The sequence below is a fragment of the Amaranthus tricolor genome, chromosome 1 (genome assembly GCF_026212465.1).
Source record: "Amaranthus tricolor cultivar Red isolate AtriRed21 chromosome 1, ASM2621246v1, whole genome shotgun sequence".
Classification (NCBI taxonomy): domain Eukaryota; kingdom Viridiplantae; phylum Streptophyta; class Magnoliopsida; order Caryophyllales; family Amaranthaceae; genus Amaranthus; species Amaranthus tricolor.
In genome coordinates this window covers 28404421-28414515 of record NC_080047.1, presented here as the reverse complement: position 1 = coordinate 28414515, position 10095 = coordinate 28404421, and positions in this window count along the sequence as shown.

Below are 10095 nucleotides of genomic sequence, written 5' to 3'. Positions count from 1 at the left end.
TCGTTTATTCTTCATGGATCATTGATCGTTGTTCATTCTTCATCGTTTATTCTTCATTGATAATTGATCCTTATTGAATCGTCATCGTTCATTCTTCATTGATCCTTGATCCTTGTTCATTCTTCATCGTTCATTCTTCAATGATCATTGGTCCTTGTTCATTCTTCATCGTTCATTCGTCATTGATCATTGATACTTGTTCATTCTTTATCATTCATTCTTCATTGATCATTGATACTTGTTCATTCTTCATCGTTCATTCGTCATTGATCATTGATCCTTGTTCATTCTTCATCGTTCATTCTTCATTGATCATTGATCCTTGTTCATTCTTCATCGTTCATTCGTCATTGATCATTGATCCTTGTTCATTCTTCATCGTTCATTCTACATTGATCATTGATCCTTGTTCATTCTTAATCGTTCATTCTTCATTGACCATTGATCCTTGTTCATTCTTCATTGTTCATTCTTCATTGATCATTGATCCTTGTTTATTCTTTATCTTTCATTCTTCATTGATCATTGATCCTTGTTCATTCTTCATCATTCATTCGTCATTGATCATTGATCCTTGTTCATTCTTCATCTTTCATTCTACATTGATCATTGATCCTTGTCCATTCTTCATCGTTTATGCTTCATTGATCATTGATCCTTGTTAATTCTTCATCGTTCATTCGTCATTGATCATTGATCCTTGTTCATTCTTCATCGTTTATTCTTCATGGATCATTGATCGTTGTTCATTCTTCATCGTTTATTCTTCATTGATAATTGATCCTTATTGAATCGTCATCGTTCATTCTTCATTGATCATTGATCCTTGTTCATTCTTCATCGTTTATGCTTCATTGATCATTGATCCTTGTTCATTCTTCATCGTTCATTCGTCATTGATCATTGATCCTTGTTCATTCTTCATCGTTCATTCTACATTGATCATTGATCCTTGTTCATTCTTCATCGTTCATTTTTCATTGATCATTGATTCTTGTTCATTCTTCATCGTTCATTCGTCATTGATCATTGATACTTGTTCATTCATTATCGTTCATTCTTCATTGATCATTGATCCTTGTTCATTCTTCATCGTTCATTAGTCATTGATCATTGATCCTTGTTCATTCTTCATTGTTTATTCTTCATTGATCATTGATACTTGTTCATTCTTCATCATTCATTCTTCATTGATCATTGATCCTTGTTCATTCTTCATCGTTCATTCGTCATTGACCATTGATTCTTGTTCATTCTTAATCGTTCATTCTTCATTGATCATTGATCCCTTTTCATTCTTCATCGTTCATTCGTCATTGATCATTGATCCTTGTTCATTCTTCATCGTTCATTCGTCATTGATCAATTATCCTTGTTCATTCTTCATTGATCATTGATCCTTGTTCATTCTTCATCGTTCATTCGTCATTGATCATTGATCCTATTTCATTCTTTATCGTTCATTCTTCATTGATCATTGATCCTTGTTCATTCTTCATCGTTCATTCATTATTGATCACTTATCCTTTTTCATTCTTCATCGTTCATTCTTCATTGATCATTGATCCTTGTTCATTCTTCATCGTTCATTCTACAATGATCATTGATCCTTGTTCATTCTTCATCGTTCATTCTTCATTGATCATTGATCCTTGTTCATTCTTCATCGTTCATTCTTCATTGATCATTGATCCTTGTTCATTCTTAATCGTTCATTCTTCATTGATCATTGATCCTTGTTCATTCTTCATCGTTCATTCTACATTGATCATTGATCCTTGTTCATTCTTCATCGTTCATTCGTCATTGATCATTGATCCTTGTTCATTCTTCATCGTTCATTCTACATTGATCATTGATCCTTGTTCATTCTTAATCGTTCATTCTTCATTGACCATTGATGTTCATTCTTCATTGTTCATTCTTCATTGATCATTGATCCTTGTTTATTCTTTATCTTTCATTCTTCATTGATCATTGATCCTTGTTCATTCTTAATCGTTCATTCTTCATTGACCATTGATATTCATTGTTCATTGTTCATTCTTCATTGATCATTGATCCTTGTTTATTCTTTATCTTTCATTCTTCATTGATCATTGATCCTTGTTCATTCTTCATCATTCATTCGTCATTGATCATTGATCCTTGTTCATTCTTCATCTTTCATTCTACATTGATCATTGATCCTTGTCCATTCTTCATCGTTTATGCTTCATTGATCATTGATCCTTGTTAATTCTTCATCGTTCATTCGTCATTGATCATTGATGCTTGTTCATTCTTCATCGTTTATTCTTCATGGATCATTGATCGTTGTTCATTCTTCATCGTTTATTCTTCATTGATAATTGATCCTTATTGAATCGTCATCATTCATTCTTCATTGATCCTTGATCCTTGTTCATTCTTCATCGTTCATTCTTCAATGATCATTGGTCCTTGTTCATTCTTCATCGTTCATTCGTCATTGATCATTGATACTTGTTCATTCTTCATCATTCATTCTTCATTGATCATTGATCCTTGTTCATTCTTCATCGTTCATTCGTCATTGATCATTGATCCTTGTTCATTCTTCATCGTTCATTCGTCATTGATCATTGATACTTGTTCATTCTTCATCATTCATTCTTCATTGATCATTGATCCTTGTTCATTCTTCATCGTTTATGCTTCATTGATCATTGATCCTTGTTCATTCTTCATCGTTCATTCGTCATTGATCATTGATCCTTGTTCATTCTTCATCGTTTATTCTTCATGGATCATTGATCCTTGTTCATTCTTCATCGTTCATTCTTCATTGATCATTGATCCTTGTTCATTCTTAATCGTTCATTCTTCTTTGAACATTGATCCTTGTTCATTCTTCATCGTTCATTCTACATTGATCATTGATCCTTGTTCATTCTTAATCGTTCATTCTTCATTGACCATTGATGTTCATTCTTCATTGTTCATTCTTCATTGATCATTGATCCTTGTTTATTCTTTATCTTTCATTCTTCATTGATCATTGATCCTTGTTCATTCTTCATCATTCATTCGTCATTGATCATTGATCCTTGTTCATTTTTCATCTTTCATTCTACATTGATCATTGATCCTTGTCCATTCTTCTTCGTTTATGCTTCATTGATCATTGATCCTTGTTAATTCTTCATCGTTCATTCGTCATTGATCATTGATGCTTGTTCATTCTTCATCGTTTATTCTTCATGGATCATTGATCGTTGTTCATTCTTCATCGTTTATTCTTCATTGATAATTGATCCTTATTGAATCGTCATCGTTCATTCTTCATTGATCCTTGATCCTTGTTCATTCTTCATCGTTCATTCTTCAATGATCATTGGTCCTTGTTCATTCTTCATCGTTCATTCGTCATTGATCATTGATACTTGTTCATTCTTCATCATTCATTCTTCATTGATCATTGATACTTGTTCATTCTTCATCGTTCATTCGTCATTGATCATTGATCCTTGTTCATTCTTCATCGTTCATTCTTCATTGATCATTGATCCTTGTTCATTCTTCATCGTTCATTCGTCATTGATCATTGATCCTTGTTCATTCTTCATCGTTCATTCTACATTGATCATTGATCCTTGTTCATTCTTAATCGTTCATTCTTCATTGACCATTGATCCTTGTTCATTCTTCATTGTTCATTCTTCATTGATCATTGATCCTTGTTTATTCTTTATCTTTCATTCTTCATTGATCATTGATCCTTGTTCATTCTTCATCATTCATTCGTCATTGATCATTGATCCTTGTTCATTCTTCATCTTTCATTCTACATTGATCATTGATCCTTGTCCATTCTTCATCGTTTATGCTTCATTGATCATTGATCCTTGTTAATTCTTCATCGTTCATTCGTCATTGATCATTGATCCTTGTTCATTCTTCATCGTTTATTCTTCATGGATCATTGATCGTTGTTCATTCTTCATCGTTTATTCTTCATTGATAATTGATCCTTATTGAATCGTCATCGTTCATTCTTCATTGATCATTGATCCTTGTTCATTCTTCATCGTTTATGCTTCATTGATCATTGATCCTTGTTCATTCTTCATCGTTCATTCGTCATTGATCATTGATCCTTGTTCATTCTTCATCGTTCATTCTACATTGATCATTGATCCTTGTTCATTCTTCATCGTTCATTTTTCATTGATCATTGATTCTTGTTCATTCTTCATCGTTCATTCGTCATTGATCATTGATACTTGTTCATTCATTATCGTTCATTCTTCATTGATCATTGATCCTTGTTCATTCTTCATCGTTCATTAGTCATTGATCATTGATCCTTGTTCATTCTTCATTGTTTATTCTTCATTGATCATTGATACTTGTTCATTCTTCATCATTCATTCTTCATTGATCATTGATCCTTGTTCATTCTTCATCGTTCATTCGTCATTGACCATTGATTCTTGTTCATTCTTAATCGTTCATTCTTCATTGATCATTGATCCCTTTTCATTCTTCATCGTTCATTCGTCATTGATCATTGATCCTTGTTCATTCTTCATCGTTCATTCGTCATTGATCAATTATCCTTGTTCATTCTTCATTGATCATTGATCCTTGTTCATTCTTCATCGTTCATTCGTCATTGATCATTGATCCTATTTCATTCTTTATCGTTCATTCTTCATTGATCATTGATCCTTGTTCATTCTTCATCGTTCATTCATTATTGATCACTTATCCTTTTTCATTCTTCATCGTTCATTCTTCATTGATCATTGATCCTTGTTCATTCTTCATCGTTCATTCTACAATGATCATTGATACTTGTTCATTCTTCATCGTTCATTCTTCATTGATCATTGATCCTTGTTCATTCTTCATCGTTCATTCTTCATTGATCATTGATCCTTGTTCATTCTTAATCGTTCATTCTTCATTGATCATTGATCCTTGTTCATTCTTCATCGTTCATTCTACATTGATCATTGATCCTTGTTCATTCTTCATCGTTCATTCGTCATTGATCATTGATCCTTGTTCATTCTTCATCGTTCATTCTTCATTGATCATTGATCCTTGTTCATTCTTCATCGTTCATTCGTCATTGATCATTGATCCTAGTTCATTCTTCATCGTTCATTCTACATTGATCATTGATCCTTGTTCATTCTTAATCGTTCATTCTTCATTGACCATTGATGTTCATTCTTCATTGTTCATTCTTCATTGATCATTGATCCTTGTTTATTCTTTATCTTTCATTCTTCATTGATCATTGATCCTTGTTCATTCTTAATCGTTCATTCTTCATTGACCATTGATATTCATTCTTCATTGTTCATTCTTCATTGATCATTGATCCTTGTTTATTCTTTATCTTTCATTCTTCATTGATCATTGATCCTTGTTCATTCTTCATCATTCATTCGTCATTGATCATTGATCCTTGTTCATTCTTCATCTTTCATTCTACATTGATCATTGATCCTTGTCCATTCTTCATCGTTTATGCTTCATTGATCATTGATCCTTGTTAATTCTTCATCGTTCATTCGTCATTGATCATTGATGCTTGTTCATTCTTCATCGTTTATTCTTCATGGATCATTGATCGTTGTTCATTCTTCATCGTTTATTCTTCATTGATAATTGATCCTTATTGAATCGTCATCGTTCATTCTTCATTGATCCTTGATCCTTGTTCATTCTTCATCGTTCATTCTTCAATGATCATTGGTCCTTGTTCATTCTTCATCGTTCATTCGTCATTGATCATTGATACTTGTTCATTCTTCATCATTCATTCTTCATTGATCATTGATCCTTGTTCATTCTTCATCGTTCATTCGTCATTGATCATTGATCCTTGTTCATTCTTCATCGTTCATTCGTCATTGATCATTGATACTTGTTCATTCTTCATCATTCATTCTTCATTGATCATTGATCCTTGTTCATTCTTCATCGTTTATGCTTCATTGATCATTGATCCTTGTTCATTCTTCATCGTTCATTCGTCATTGATCATTGATCCTTGTTCATTCTTCATCGTTTATTCTTCATGGATCATTGATCCTTGTTCATTCTTCATCGTTCATTCTTCATTGATCATTGATCCTTGTTCATTCTTAATCGTTCATTCTTCTTTGAACATTGATCCTTGTTCATTCTTCATCGTTCATTCTACATTGATCATTGATCCTTGTTCATTCTTAATCGTTCATTCTTCATTGACCATTGATGTTCATTCTTCATTGTTCATTCTTCATTGATCATTGATCCTTGTTTATTCTTTATCTTTTATTCTTCATTGATCATTGATCCTTGTTCATTCTTAATCGTTCATTCTTCATTGACCATTGATATTCATTCTTCATTGTTCATTCTTCATTGATCATTGATCCTTGTTTATTCTTTATCTTTCATTCTTCATTGATCATTGATCCTTGTTCATTCTTCATCATTCATTCGTCATTGATCATTGATCCTTGTTCATTCTTCATCTTTCATTCTACATTGATCATTGATCCTTGTCCATTCTTCATCGTTTATGCTTCATTGATCATTGATCCTTGTTAATTCTTCATCGTTCATTCGTCATTGATCATTGATGCTTGTTCATTCTTCATCGTTTATTCTTCATGGATCATTGATCGTTGTTCATTCTTCATCGTTTATTCTTCATTGATAATTGATCCTTATTGAATCGTCATCGTTCATTCTTCATTGATCCTTGATCCTTGTTCATTCTTCATCGTTCATTCTTCAATGATCATTGGTCCTTGTTCATTCTTCATCGTTCATTCGTCATTGATCATTGATACTTGTTCATTCTTCATCATTCATTCTTCATTGATCATTGATACTTGTTCATTCTTCATCGTTCATTCGTCATTGATCATTGATCCTTGTTCATTCTTCATCGTTCATTCTTCATTGATCATTGATCCTTGTTCATTCTTCATCGTTCATTCGTCATTGATCATTGATCCTTGTTCATTCTTCATCGTTCATTCTACATTGATCATTGATCCTTGTTCATTCTTAATCGTTCATTCTTCATTGACCATTGATCCTTGTTCATTCTTCATTGTTCATTCTTCATTGATCATTGATCCTTGTTTATTCTTTATCTTTCATTCTTCATTGATCATTGATCCTTGTTCATTCTTCATCATTCATTCGTCATTGATCATTGATCCTTGTTCATTCTTCATCTTTCATTCTACATTGATCATTGATCCTTGTCCATTCTTCATCGTTTATGCTTCATTGATCATTGATCCTTGTTAATTCTTCATCGTTCATTCGTCATTGATCATTGATCCTTGTTCATTCTTCATCGTTTATTCTTCATGGATCATTGATCGTTGTTCATTCTTCATCGTTTATTCTTCATTGATAATTGATCCTTATTGAATCGTCATCGTTCATTCTTCATTGATCATTGATCCTTGTTCATTCTTCATCGTTTATGCTTCATTGATCATTGATCCTTGTTCATTCTTCATCGTTCATTCGTCATTGATCATTGATCCTTGTTCATTCTTCATCGTTCATTTTTCATTGATCATTGATTCTTGTTCATTCTTCATCGTTCATTCGTCATTGATCATTGATACTTGTTCATTCATTATCGTTCATTCTTCATTGATCATTGATCCTTGTTCATTCTTCATCGTTCATTAGTCATTGATCATTGATCCTTGTTCATTCTTCATTGTTTATTCTTCATTGATCATTGATACTTGTTCATTCTTCATCATTCATTCTTCATTGATCATTGATCCTTGTTCATTCTTCATCGTTCATTCGTCATTGACCATTGATTCTTGTTCATTCTTAATCGTTCATTCTTCATTGATCATTGATCCCTTTTCATTCTTCATCGTTCATTCGTCATTGATCATTGATCCTTGTTCATTCTTCATCGTTTATTCTTCATGGATCATTGATCGTTGTTCATTCTTCATCGTTTATTCTTCATTGATAATTGATCCTTATTGAATCGTCATCGTTCATTCTTCATTGATCATTGATCCTTGTTCATTCTTCATCGTTTATGCTTCATTGATCATTGATCCTTGTTCATTCTTCATCGTTCATTCGTCATTGATCATTGATCCTTGTTCATTCTTCATCGTTCATTCTACATTGATCATTGATCCTTGTTCATTCTTCATCGTTCATTTTTCATTGATCATTGATTCTTGTTCATTCTTCATCGTTCATTCGTCATTGATCATTGATACTTGTTCATTCATTATCGTTCATTCTTCATTGATCATTGATCCTTGTTCATTCTTCATCGTTCATTAGTCATTGATCATTGATCCTTGTTCATTCTTCATTGTTTATTCTTCATTGATCATTGATACTTGTTCATTCTTCATCATTCATTCTTCATTGATCATTGATCCTTGTTCATTCTTCATCGTTCATTCGTCATTGACCATTGATTCTTGTTCATTCTTAATCGTTCATTCTTCATTGATCATTGATCCCTTTTCATTCTTCATCGTTCATTCGTCATTGATCATTGATCCTTGTTCATTCTTCATCGTTCATTCGTCATTGATCAATTATCCTTGTTCATTCTTCATTGATCATTGATCCTTGTTCATTCTTCATCGTTCATTCGTCATTGATCATTGATCCTATTTCATTCTTTATCGTTCATTCTTCATTGATCATTGATCCTTGTTCATTCTTCATCGTTCATTCATTATTGATCACTTATCCTTTTTCATTCTTCATCGTTCATTCTTCATTGATCATTGATCTTTGTTCATTCTTCATCGTTCATTCTACAATGATCATTGATCCTTGTTCATTCTTCATCGTTCATTCTTCATTGATCATTGATCCTTGTTCATTCTTCATCGTTCATTCTTCATTGATCATTGATCCTTGTTCATTCTTGATCGTTCATTCTTCATTGATCATTGATCCTTGTTCATTCTTCATCGTTCATTCTACATTGATCATTGATCCTTGTTCATTCTTCATCGTTCATTCGTCATTGATCATTGATCCTTGTTCATTCTTCATCGTTCATTCTTCATTGATCATTGATCCTTGTTCATTCTTCATCGTTCATTCGTCATTGATCATTGATCCTTGTTCATTCTTTATCGTTCATTCTTCATTGATCATTGATCCTTGTTCATTCTTCATCGTTCATTCGTCATTGATCATTGATCCTTGTTCATTCTTCATCGTTTATTCTTCATGGATCATTGATCCTTGTTCATTCTTCATCGTTCATTCTTCATTGATCATTGATCCTTGTTCATTCTTAATCGTTCATTCTTCTTTGAACATTGATCCTTGTTCATTCTTCATCGTTCATTCTACATTGATCATTGATCCTTGTTCATTCTTAATCGTTCATTCTTCATTGACCATTGATGTTCATTCTTCATTGTTCATTCTTCATTGATCATTGATCCTTGTTTATTCTTTATCTTTCATTCTTCATTGATCATTGATCCTTGTTCATTCTTAATCGTTCATTCTTCATTGACCATTGATATTCATTCTTCATTGTTCATTCTTCATTGATCATTGATCCTTGTTTATTCTTTATCTTTCATTCTTCATTGATCATTGATCCTTGTTCATTCTTCATCATTCATTCGTCATTGATCATTGATCCTTGTTCATTCTTCATCTTTCATTCTACATTGATCATTGATCCTTGTCCATTCTTCATCGTTTATGCTTCATTGATCATTGATCATTGATCCTTGTTAATTCTTCATCGTTCATTCGTCATTGATCATTGATGCTTGTTCATTCTTCATCGTTTATTCTTCATGGATCATTGATCGTTGTTCATTCTTCATCGTTTATTCTTCATTGATAATTGATCCTTATTGAATCGTCATCGTTCATTCTTCATTGATCCTTGATCCTTGTTCATTCTTCATCGTTCATTCTTCAATGATCATTGGTCCTTGTTCATTCTTCATCGTTCATTCGTCATTGATCATTGATACTTGTTCATTCTTCATCATTCATTCTTCATTGATCATTGATACTTGTTCATTCTTCATCGTTCATTCGTCATTGATCATTGATCCTTGTTCATTCTTCATC